This window comes from Felis catus, chromosome B4, assembly GCF_018350175.1.
Source record: "Felis catus isolate Fca126 chromosome B4, F.catus_Fca126_mat1.0, whole genome shotgun sequence".
Lineage (NCBI taxonomy): Eukaryota > Metazoa > Chordata > Mammalia > Carnivora > Felidae > Felis > Felis catus.
In genome coordinates, this window is record NC_058374.1 from 85,701,635 (window position 1) to 85,714,688 (window position 13,054).

Consider the following 13,054-nt stretch of genomic DNA (forward strand, 5'->3'; position numbering starts at 1 on the left):
AAGAGGTTAGAGTGGGAGAGAGCCAAAGCATAAGAGACTCTTAAAAACTGAGAACAAACTGAGGGTTGATGGGGGGTGGGAGGGAGGGGAGGGTGGGTGATGGGTATCGAGGAGGGCACCTTTTGGGATGAGCACTGGGTGTTGTATGGAAGCCAATTTGACAGTAAACTTCATATATTGAAAAAATAAAAATAAAAAAAAAGAAACGGAAAAAAAAATAGCATACTCTGTTGTAACCATCTACTTCGTAATTTACCTCCTAGATGGAGTTATTTCATAGGTCAGAGACAATATTTTGTGTCCTGGTCATCTTTATATTTCTAATGCCTTGCATAAAATGAGATACCCAGTAAATGTTAAGTGAGTGAATGAATGTATCACCACAGGAAACAAGAAGATATGAAAACACAATGTTCTGTCTTGATTTCATCATGAGGGCAGACAATTAGAATGAAGGAAGAGACTTGTAAGGCTTAATTCCAGGAATGAGAACTCAGGATAGAGATTCATTTTCCACTTTAATTATCATCTCAGAGACAGGCAAAATCTCTAATTGAAGACCAGCACAGTTAATACTCCAAGCTGTAAAACTTACCATATTTATCATTTTTACTATCCCCATGTATTTCCCCACAGTGATGATTCATAATAACCCCCAAAACAAAGGAGTTTTCTGTCTAACTTTAGGACAGTCAAGAAATGAAAGATTTAGGGAAACTATCCCACTTTCCAGTCAAGACTACAAGAGTAGAATTTAAAAAAAGACAGAGAGGCAACAGACAAGAAGACTAGAAAACAGGCTGAGTTCCTGGGACCCACAGCCAAGAAAGAATGAAGCAGGCAGTGAGTTGATCCTTAGAGCATCCAAGAGCCCTGGGGCTGAATATCACAGAAAATGGGGGCATTTTCCAATATAATGTTTTCCAGAAAACAAACGGTTAACTATGTTTGAAAAACAACTTTGAACTTCATAGGGATTATATCTAGTCTTATTTCTCTTAGACTGAGGATGAGTTATCTTGATTGCAATTAAGTTTTGGATTGAGAAGAAGTCAGGGAGAGAAGAAGGTTCTTCAACTTCTACTATTTAGAAGGAAGTGAAATAAAAATTCCTCCACATTTTACTTCCTTTACTTCCCCTGGCTACTTTATTTGCAAGCTTGTTTTTGTTTGTTTGTTTGTTTGTTTATCCCACCCGTGAATGATGAATCTGTAACATTATACCCTGTTTATTTTCCTTTTTACACGGTATCAGTCTGTTATTATCTTGTCTATATTTATAACATTCTTTTTGCCTCTCTCATCCACTAAAATACGCAACCATGGGTGGGGATTTGTTTTATTCAGCACTGTAGCCACTGCACTTGGCATACAGTAGGCTTTCAATTGATACTTCTGGAATATTAACTGAATATGGAGTCAGGTTGATATTAATGATCCCAGTTCTTCTGACTCTTCACCTTTTACTTTTTTATAAGGACTTTGAATTCTCTGAAAAATCTTCCATCAAACATTTCTGGGAATCACATGAGATCAGAAAGAGATCAAATGAGGTTTTCCACTACTGCTTCTCACCAGTAATGCCCTCAGTGGAAACAACAACAAGAAAAACAAAACATTGCCAATGGAAAAGACCTTGTCTTCTGATGCTCAAAAGTAATTGACTACTGAGGGCCTGAAGCTGGCCAAACTTTACCTTCTGAATCTTAAAACTTCTGAATATACCAAACTTTATCTTCTGAATCTTAAAATATCAATGTGTACAGACCTTCAAAGTCTTTTGGGAAAACAGTTTTCTTGAGCTTCTGTCCCGAAACTCTCTGTCCATTAGAATCTGCAGACTGAGCATGGGTACCATGCCATACATCTTGTTTACTGGATTATTTTACTCTCTCCTAGGCCTCCATGCACTCTTCTCTCTGCCTTTAGCCACATAGCAAGACAAAACAACAATAGCAACAACAACAACAACAAAACAGAATTGTTAATTCGTGCAAATAGATTCCTAGAATCATCTTCAGCTCACTAGCTCTATGAGCATAGTTTGGAACCTCAATTTTACCTGCATCAGAACAATCATCTGTATAAACATATTGTTCTCCTTTGAATCTAGAAGTCTCTATACCTCATTACAAACATTTTCTTAAAATTAGAACTGCTCCAAAAATTGTAGAAAAGTTGTTCATAACATTTTTTTGTAACCAGCGAATCTGCTGTAATCTCCTGGTTTACCAGGAGATGCATAGTAATTAGAGAGAGGTATAAGCATGGTTGGGAATGAAGAGAGATGAAGAGTGTTTCTCATTTGGTAGCCCCTTTTAAGGTCAGGTGTTACTGAACATAATATTTTAAATAGTGATTCAACCTACAGCATGTCTTAGTCTTTTATATTTGGATGGGGATCTCTGTTACAGTTTCTTTTGAGAGAGTCAGCTCCAGACATAGATGGCATCTGTGTCATTCAGGACATTTTTCCTTAGGTCCTGAAGGAGCATGGCTTAGTCAGTCTGAACTCCTCTCAAGACAGGTCTAGATTCAAAGGCATATTTTTTTCCATCACTTTGATGGGTCAGCTTAGAACCAGGTAGAATTATGAGCCTCTAGGAATCCCATGATACAGCTTTATTCCCCAGGGTCCTTGGTAATACATTTTACATGTTTGACCCCAAAGGAACTGGGTGAAACTAGAAATTCTAAATAGTTTGACTAGAATCTGACTGGCTTTTACAAAGTTTTCTGTGAGGGACGCCTCCGTGGCTCAGTCGGTTAAGCTTCTGGCTCTTGATTTCAGCTCAGGTCATGATCTCATGATTCGTGGGTTTGAGCCTCACATTGGGCTCTGCACTGACAGTGTAGGGCCTGCTTGGGATTTTCTCTCTCCCCCTCTCTCTGCCTTTCCCCTGCTCACACTCTCTCTCTCAAAAATAAATAAACATTAAAAATTTTTTTAATTAAAAAAAGTTTTCTGTGGGACCAAAATTTACCTAGTTTCATTTAGTTCTGTGTGAATCCCCGACCCCATTTACTGAAATAAATTGAGCCATTGAAACTAAATACATTGAGTAAATTTTGTCATTATCTGCAGATAATGATTCTAGCACCAATGTCTATTTTAGGATTGTATGAGTAACAAACTCCATGTTAGGATTTTTATGTTATTACTAAGTGCCAGTTTATATAATTGAATGGACATAAATTTCTTCATTCGAAAGGACTATAAGAAGTGAAGTACTCTAAAACACAAAAACAACCTGTGTCAAGTTTTATATATCCTGGAATGAAGTTATTTACTTAATCTGAGGTTACGTGGTAGGTACTATAGAGAATATAATATGATTTATTCATGGTTCATGGTCTCAAGATACTTACAGTCCAGGATGGGGGATAGACGTGAATAATTTCAAAATAAGATACGGCATAGTATAATAAAATGGCTTTCAGAGTTTAGAGAAGGTAGATTTTCCCTTCTCATAAGTTATTAGAAAGACTTCCATGATTTTATTTTACAAGGCATCGTTTATTTGTGTGGAAGGATGGGCATTATTTCATCATGTGACTATGTAGGAGGATTGAGTAAATGAAGGGAAGGTAGACTTCTTGGGGGGAAAAAGCCCCTTTCTGCCCTAAAACAAGTCTGGGAGCTTTGTATCCTATAATTAAAGCAAACCAAAATGCATATTAACAGTGAAGACTGAGAAACTGTGAAATAAACACATCATTTAGCAGAGAATTCCTCAAATCTACCTGATTACTTATATGTAAACATCCTGTGGGACAGGTATTTTATGTAATATATAGATAGAGTATTATGCAAATTTAAAACTTGAATGATAAAAATGAGCAAGAAAGATTTAGTATAGTCAAATATTGCAATGCCTTGTACTCTGTGGTACCACTGAAGTTTTTGAGTGATGCAGTAACCCAATCTGAGGGTACTGTTGGGAGGTTAATCCTGCTGGGGAACATCAAAGGGAGGCTGGCTGTGTGAAGAGGTTATAGGAGGCAAGTATGGGAAATTGAAGATGGGACAGTCCCTTAGGGGACAATTGGAGATGAACAGGAGTGTGAACCATACTGGTCAAAGAGAAATTAAAAGAAAGATGCATTCAAGAGCTATTAAAGAAAAGTATCCATGCGTAAGGAAGGACTTATGGATTTACAGCCTAGGACCTGACTGTTACTACAATTAACAGACTTAGGGGAATTTAACATTTCAGTGGCATATCCTTTTGAAAATGTCTAGGGAGTAGTACGAAATAAAGAACTATAACTTAGGAAAAACATAGCCACAAGGGCTAGAGAATTGCTACCTCACGTGTAAAAGTGGTAACTGAATTTTTACAGGTAGATGCTATTATGGAGAGTAGGTAAAGGAAAAAGAGAATCAACAATATGACCTTTATGAGAACCCACATAGTTGGACCTGAAGAGGAAAACTAGTCATGGAAGGAGGTAGAGTGAGGGAGTGAGATAGAAACCAAAGTCTCAAGTACAAAGTACAATTAAATATTGTTAAATACCATAGAAAATTCTGAAACGAGCGCCAGTGGTTTTGGAGATTAGGAAGTCATAGCTCGTTTTTAAGAAAAAATTTAGGGGCGCCTGGGTGGCGCAGTCGGTTGAGCGTCCGACTTCAGCCAGGTCACGATCTTGCGGTCCGTGAGTTCGAGCCCCGCGTCGGGCTCTGGGCTGATGGCTCGGAGCCTGGAGCCTGTTTCCGATTCTGTGTCTCCCTCTCTCTCTGCCCCTTGCCCGTTCATGCTCTGTCTCTCTCTGTCCCAAAAATAAATAAACGTTGAAAAAAAAAATTAAAAAAAAAAAAAGAAAAGAAAAAATTTATTCAGCGAAGCTTGCAAGTGATAGGTTCCAAGCAAGGAATTACGAGTAGATGGGGAGAAAATAGAGGTTTTAAGGGAAGATGGCTCTTGCATGAAATTTTGAGGTAAAGATGAGAGAAATATAATGAAAGCTCAGGAAAAAAATGGTAACTGGAGTAGGTTATGCTTTCCTGTTCTTTTTAGGCTTGAAGAGGTAAACACAGTTAGTAGGCTAAAGGAAAGAACCAGAATAGACAAATACATTAAAAATTAAAAATAACGCATGGAAATTATTGTTTCCAAAGCCCTTAGAAAGGTCAGAGAGAGTTCCTTAACAATGATAAATAAATGAATTAGCATGAGAAAAGTGAAGGATGTCTTTTTGTCTAGAACAGAACAGGAAGAGAAGGTTTGTTTGCAGTGGAGGTTAAAGATCCCCTTTCTGCTGTCCCCAGGTTTGGAAAGTTCTAGGGAGAAATGGTAGCAGCCTGTAGTTCCTACCTCAGCTGCTTGTCTTGCTGTCAGTCAGGCTGGGATGTGTTGGATGAGCAAACTAAAAGTCAGAGAAAGCTTAGCGCTGTCTTGTAAAGCAGCAAGGAGTAAAGAAAGCCTCAGGGAGGGGGAGCTCTTCCCTGGCTGAGGCACATTCAGAACAAATAGGAGTGAATCGCCTGGAACAGAGTGGTACCCAGTCAGGCAGGACAGTCTCTTGAGAAGATGGGTGGATGCCAGGATCTACAAGGGAACAGCAAGGTGGAAACAAAATTAAACTAATAAAATGATTAAAGGTAGAGAAATTAAATTGACCTCAAATTGCTTGGAGTTATCGATATCATCCTTGCCCAGGTGGCAGCAAAATCTGAGTGAAGCCTCCAGGCTTTTAGGAGAAAGCTAAGGGGGAAAATGGATACAGCGTGCAAAGATGAAAGGGTTCTCATCATTTCATTACTCTAACTTTGTGTGGTACTAGTGTGTCGTCTGTTCTCAGATGACTGCATTTGTTTCTGTATTTTTGTGGGATTCACAGCCTTGACTAGTACTGTAAGGAAAGGAGAAAGGGAGTGAGACAGTTTTCTTTTCTCTGCGTTGGGGATGATGCTTCTTTCTGGTGACCTTCTAGAAGTGACAAGCGGGATCGAACCAATGGATTTATTTTCAGTGGCTCCTGTAGCTCTCATCTAGGTTCTATTTAACTTTGGGTTCATTTTTGTTCCAGTCAGCATCAACTTCATTATCAGCGTTCAGTGCACATCACATAACAATAACATCAGATTCTAAATACGAGGGCTTAAAATTGTGGATTCTGTGGGGCTTTACAAGGAAGTTTCCTGAGAGGATCTTCAGAGTGATTCTTGAGAATGTCATAAAATGGGATGAAAGTAATCACTTCGGCTCTGCCTCCTATTTCAGCTGGGTTTTATTGATCTTTTATAAGAAATGACTGCAGTTAACGGTCCCCACCAATGTCAGTGTCATAAAATTTATATATAAGTTAGACAAGAGGGATACCTTTTGGAATGTTTGTAAATAGTCAATTCTTATGCATTATTAATGATATCCTCAGTGACTATTTAAAATTCTATCGAACATGTTATTTTTACTGAACAATAATATGATGACCTGATTCCCGTTTGGTAGTTGTATAGTACATTTTTTTTTATTTAGGGACATATAAATTGGGCAAATTTGGGAACTAAAAATATATAGTGTATGAATTGAAATATTGCATAGTTTTTAAAACACTTTGAATATATCATGTGCAAGGTGCTGTTTTCACTCTGTTTTGGAAAGATGCCTTCACGTGATTTATTTGCAACACTGAACCAAATTGTCCTGCTTTTATGGGAACATATTCTGTTAAAGAACATGGCAATATGCTTCAATATTTTAATCCTGATCATGAAAAACCATTCAAACACATACCAACCAGGTCCTCTGAGGATCTCCTATAATAATTTTTATGGAAACTAAATTGTGATTTGGGAATTGAATAAAATTCTAAGCACACTTAAGGAAATAATACTTGTCCTGTAGGAGCCTTCTTGTATTTAAGTACGTGGCCCAGTCCCCTTACATAATGAAATTCCTTCAGAGGATTCTTTCAAAAGAACTTTTCTCATTTCCAAGTTTTTGGAATCTTGGAAAACTTGCTCAAATAATGTCTGTCTGTTCATTACTTATTTTCGGAGAGAAAGAAATTTGTATTTCACAAGCTAAGAGAGTCTATAAAATAGGACTATTTTTGTGTCATAGAATCAAATATAAGCTGAAAGGGACCTCAGAGAACGCCTAATCCTGCTGTCTTTTTACAAATAAGGAAACTAAGAGCCAGTGTGAATGCCACTTGCTCAAAGGGTTACGGCACTTTAGTGACATTTAATGTGATCTATGTATTCGAATTTTCCAGTGTTAGATCTCTGTATGTCACATAAAGCAAGATGCAGGATATAGGAGTCATTTTAATCACTTGATCATTTTATATTTCCAACAGACACTATTCCTTTCTATCCAGGCTGATGACAACATTTTATAATATAACCCTTTAAAATGTTTTTAAAATTATTTGATTCCAATCAGTGCAAATAAGAACATTCTCAGTTCTTTATGAGCAATGCCTCTCTAAATACACTTAATGAGAGACAATTTAAGGTTACTAGACCTTCAGAGACCAACGATTCATTTCTTTTCCACCCCTGCCCTCAACTATTTTTTAAACTGAAAGAACTTACTGGTGTCTGACTCAAGCCAGTAAGAGATTTTAAGAAAAAGCACTAAGGCTGCACCCTTGGTTTGGCCTTTTCCCGTGACCTTTTGATTCAGTTTTTGCATTGAGGCAGTGTCTTAATTTGAGAATCTTTTACCAGGCTATCTATAGGGGACGGAAATGTGTCTTACAACCCTCCAAGTCCCTGTAATACATGGATTGTCCCTTTTTCCTTTCCACCCTTGCTTGCAAGCAGATCAAATCTATTATGACCTTATTGCCTCTGCTAGTACTTATTAAATGTAGCTAGTTAAAACCAACTCATGATACCAACATTCTTTATCTAAATCTCTTGTCCCAAAATGCCAACTGCCCTGTGTGCATTTTCTGCCTTCCAAGACGCCCCAGACAAATAGTTTTACCAAATATTTTGCCTCTGCTTAACATAAATTGTCATTTTTCTAATCTCTTCTAACAGGGTCCTTCCTCACAACCATCGGCCTATCCCTAAAGCCAATGCCACACATTTTAGGATTTTGTTTTACACACACCGCCTCAAATTTTGTTGTTCTATCAAACAGCTCTAATATGTTAAGGCTTATGACAATAGATATTTATTTCTTATTCATGCTACTTGGAAATATGGGTCAGCGATAGCGCCGGTTGGCTCCTAGCTAACCTTCAAACATCAGGGATCTAGGGACATGTTTTCAAATTAGAAGTAAGGACTATACGCATAGTGTCAAAACATGCAAACATATTTTAAGGTGACTCTTAACTGCTTTATATCGCATTGACAAAGCATGTCCAAAGTTAGTGGGAAGGGAGTATATTTTGCTTTCAGAGAAGCAGGGCAAACATGAGTAGACCAGGACAAATAATGATGAAGAAAAAATACAGTTGTCAATCGAATCCATTGCTAAGTGTGTAGTAAAAGAAACAACTGACAACTTGGTTAGGTTTCTAAGAGTTGCACAGCCCTTCCCTTCAAAGCCTTATAGTCCTGACTCTTGATACCATTTCCTGAATGCACTGGATGGTTAATTTTCCGTGGGCTCCAGCTTTTGTTTCCTCTTCCTAGTTTGGCAATTACCAACTGAATGTCTCCTGAAGTCTCCTGGGAAGTACAGAGCTGAAATGGGTGGAAGGCAGAAAGCCTAGGCAAGTGACAAGAAGCAAAGCAGAATTGGAACAGACAAAATAGATAGTAGGGTGGAAAAAGGGTGGCAACGTGCACACTGCCAGTGGTTCAGGATTGCAGAGTAACATGAAGGTAGTAGGAAGCGTGCAGTTCTTAACTCTGAGCTCCTTGTCCTAGAGTGAAACAAGTGCAGCAGGTAGACTTAAGGAAAGATACCCGACATGGCTGGCTTTCAGTTCATTGTCTGCAAAATGGAGACAATAGCTACTCAATAGAATTATGAGAAAATACAGGTCAAAATGTCAGGTGTCTTAATCAGTGATGCTTACTTGTAATTTAAGAGGTAACAAGAAGTGTTATTTACATGGGTAATTGGTAGTGAGAAAATGTAATGTATATCTAAACTGATACATGGAGACCATCTCTGGGTATCCTCTTTACAATACAAAAGCCTCATCATTTCATTTAGATATAACTAAAAACAAAATCATATAAAGCAAGACAAAAGGAAACAAAAATGGAGGAAAGGTCTCTAAAAATATAGCTTCCAACTTCACTCTATTACTTACAATAACCATATTTGAATTGGTTGTGTATGAGTTAAAATTAACCTATTTTTCAAAGCAGACATAAACCCCAAAATTAGGGCAAATAATTAAATATGTAAGATTAACTTAAAGCATTTTATATAGTAAGATATTATAATAAGTGTTATTCCAAACTAGTATAGTTAAATATATATATATTTTTACCAACCTCACCCCAAGACTATGACCTATGTGTTGTTGTTTTTTTTAAATAAATATTCATTTTTGAGAGAGAGAGAGAAAGAGCAGCACCAGGAAGGGGCAGAGAGATGGAGACAGAGGATCCAAAATCCTGATGTGGGGCTCAAACTCACAAACCCTGAGCTCATGACCTGAGCTGAAGTTGGACGCTCAACTGACTAAGCCACCCAGGTGCCCTTTATGAGGTCTTTTTAAATGCATCTCTTTTGTCATATGTTTTGACTTTTGCTATCATACACATTTTTAGCATCGTGTTTTCACTGAACATTATATAATACATATTTCCCTTGTTACTGCACAATTTTTGTAATTATCATTTAATGTGTTTATAACAGTTTACCAAGTGAATGGCAGTGACATATGTTCAACCACTTCCCAGCATTGGTCATTTAAGTTGTCTTTATTTTCCCCATATTATAAATACTGTGACTCAAGGGTGAGAGGATGCAGGCGTTGTAGAATTGGATTACAGTTCTATTGGGGGACAAAGAGGTATGTCATAGATGGAACTTAAACAAGATTCTAAAAGGAGCATTGCTTCACAGGAAGCTTCAGCCACCTGGTGAGCAGAGGAATAAGGGAGCTTATCTTGGTGAAATGGAAGACCATGTTACTTCATGTCTCTGGCTGGTTTGATTCACCTTGCTCTGGTACTGTATCTTAATCCTGCCCTCAACAGTGTTGTATTTTATAGAAACTTCTAGGAGATTCTAGCATATTTCTCAATCTCATCCTTGGTATCAGGAGATCTTATGGATTTTTTTTCTTTACTTAATTTTTTAAAATGGGCTTTGTAATAAAAAAGTGAGAAGGGTATTCTATGGCCCTGTAATCTTCCTGGAAATCTTCAGGAATTTTTTTAACACCCCTTTCTTAGTGCCAGTTAATTACCTTCCTTTCAAATTGAGGAAAGAAACAAATACCAGAAAATCTTTGAAGACTAAATGCATAATGGAAGACCCAAAAATCTGTAAATATAATTCCATTTTTCCAGGTTGACCAGAGAATGTCACTAAAATATAAGAGGTAAAAAAGATAATGTTGGACAGCATCCTGCCCCCGGTACCGAGTTTTATTAAGGCTACTGTAACAAAATACCATATACTAGGTGGCTTATAAATAACAAATTATTTCTCACAGTTCTGGAGACTGGGAAGTCAAAGATCAAGGTGCCAGCAGATTCAGTGTCTGGGTAGGGCCCTCTTCCTGCTTCATAGTATCCTCATTCGACAGAGGGAGCAAGGGAGCTGTCTCGGGGCCTCATTTAAAAGGGCATGAACCGGGGCGCCTGGGTGGCGCAGTCGGTTAAGCGTCCGACTTCAGCCAGGTCACGATCTCGCGGTCTGTGAGTTCGAGCCCCGCGTCCGGTTCTGGGCTGATGGCTCGGAGCCTGGAGCCTGTTTCCGATTCTGTGTCTCCCTCTCTCTCTGCCCTTCCCCCGTTCATGCTCTGTCTCTCTCTGTCCCAAAAATAAATAAACGTTGAAAAAAAATTTTTTTAAAGGGCATGAACCGTATTCATGAGAACTGCACCCTGGTGACCTAACTGCTTCTTATAAGCTCTGCCTTCAAATACCGTCACCATTTGGGATTAGGTATCAACATCTGAATTTTGAGGTAACACAAGCCCTCAGGTTCTAGGACCATATGAGGTATATTGCAGATTCTAGGGATTAGACATGGACATCTTTTGGGGGGGCCCCTATTCAGCCCACTAAAACTGCTTTTACACAATTCTAAAGTGTAGGATTAGAAATTGGGAATTGCTTGGTGTGGGATGTCCATTTCCAATTCTTTATAAATAATTATGGGCTGGTTCATATTATTTTTTATAATTTGCCCATTATAAAAACATCTTCAGTTAGTTTGACCTTTATTATCAATTAGCATTCTCACAGTCCTTTTAACTACAGCAGTAGTTCACATCTAAAAATAGGTTTTGTGTTACTGACATTTTGTGGGCCATGCACTATTGATATCTCTCTTGTCTAGTTGTCAAAGTAAATCAGTCTATAGGATTTAAAAGATGGTCCATCTGGAAGAATAAAATAACCTCTCAGCATTAGATTCCCATTTTAATTCAATTACCTGTTGGAAAAGAGAAGATTTGGTTCAGTTTAATTCCTATTGTAAAATTGGGTGAGTTATCATCTAAACTTAAATATCGTACGTTAATTTGACACAACTCTATCCTTTTGTATAAGAAAAAGGAAACAGAAAACAAAAAGTCTTCTTCATTATTCTTTAAGGAACATAGTAATCCCTTTAGGTGAAAACACAGCCAAGGTAGGATGTGAAGAACAAGCCATGCTTTATCTATGGGCTATCTAGATGAATTTATAATGAAGTCAATAGTCTCCTAACATCAATTGATTTAATTTGGGACTTAGTTTCCTGAGAATATTATTTCTGGACTGTATTTTGCAACACAGACTTCTGGATGGCTTAGACTATTGATAAGGGTTCATAAAATTGAGACATCCTGATTTAGATTTGGGTAGTTGAAGAAAAATTATTTGCAAAGTATATAAAGGAACATTCTGATATTCTGTGCAACTGAATGAGAAAGGGCCCTAAATATAATACTGGAGTCTACCCATTGATCATCACTAATAGTTATATTATTTCTTTGTACTACATCTTCCTCTCCATAGATTAGTCAACCCATATTGATTGCTAGAAGATAAAGCAAGGTTTTGGGGCTTTAGCATGTCCCCCCACATAAGTTTTTTACTTTAAAAAATTTATTTTTTATTTTTTTACATTTATTTATTTTTAAGAAACAGAGTGAGACAAAGTGTGAGCAGGGAAAGGGCAGAGAGAGAAGGAGACACAGAATCTGAAGCAGGCTCCAGGCTCTGAGTTGTCGGCACAGAGCCCGAAGTGGGGCTCGAACTCACGAGCTGTGAGGTCATGACCTGAGCCGAAATCGGACACTCAACCGACTGAGCCACCCAGGCGCCCCCTAAGTTTTTTACTTTATAGCCAAATGTTTTCAGTAGTCATTAAGTCACCCTTTTTGTCAATGGCAATGATATATTGTAGTCTATATACTCAACCACATTATAGAGAGGGTAGACGTAAATAAGCTGAAATAGTGATGAATTCCTAAAGACTTTGAAGGATAGTTGAGGTTTAGAATTAGAGAACAAATATTTGAATTCCAATGGACCAGACAGACAAGGATATATGCAAGAATTGAAATTTGGAAATTCACCATAGAAATAAAACCGAAGGAATGTATTTGTTAGCAGAAAGAGCAGCCTCTAAGTTGCTGTGTCAAAGTGGAATCGGTAACAATGGGCCTAACAAAAATACTAGTCATGGTACCAATTTGATCACTTACTAGACATTACACGTTGGAAAAATCACTTTGCACCTCTAACTCCTCATGCCCTCATCTCTCTCTCTCTCTGTGTGTCTCTCTTTTCACAGAATCCAGTGATTTGTTTTGTTTCAGCTTATTTATTTTCAGAGAGAGAAAGAACATGAGCAGGGGAGGGGCAGAGAGAGGGAGAGACAGAGAATCAGAAGCAGGCTCTGCACAGTAAGTAAGGAGCCCAATGGGGGGCTCAAACTCATGAACTGTGAGATCATGACCTGAG

General features: G+C 37.9%; 1 protein-coding gene across 5 annotated transcripts in view; it reads left to right on the forward strand.

Moving 5' to 3' along the window:
* SLC16A7 (solute carrier family 16 member 7) overlaps nucleotides 1-13,054 on the forward strand; it is a 194,610-nt gene that overhangs the window by 80,773 nt on the left and 100,783 nt on the right. The window contains exon 2 of one of the 5 annotated variants that reach the window (XM_011284078.3): nucleotides 9,996-10,100. The exons of the other annotated variants lie outside the window; for them this stretch is intronic. The gene's annotated coding sequence lies outside the window, so the exon portion shown is untranslated. The remainder of the gene's footprint in view (nucleotides 1-9,995; nucleotides 10,101-13,054) is intronic. 5 annotated transcript variants of the gene reach the window in all.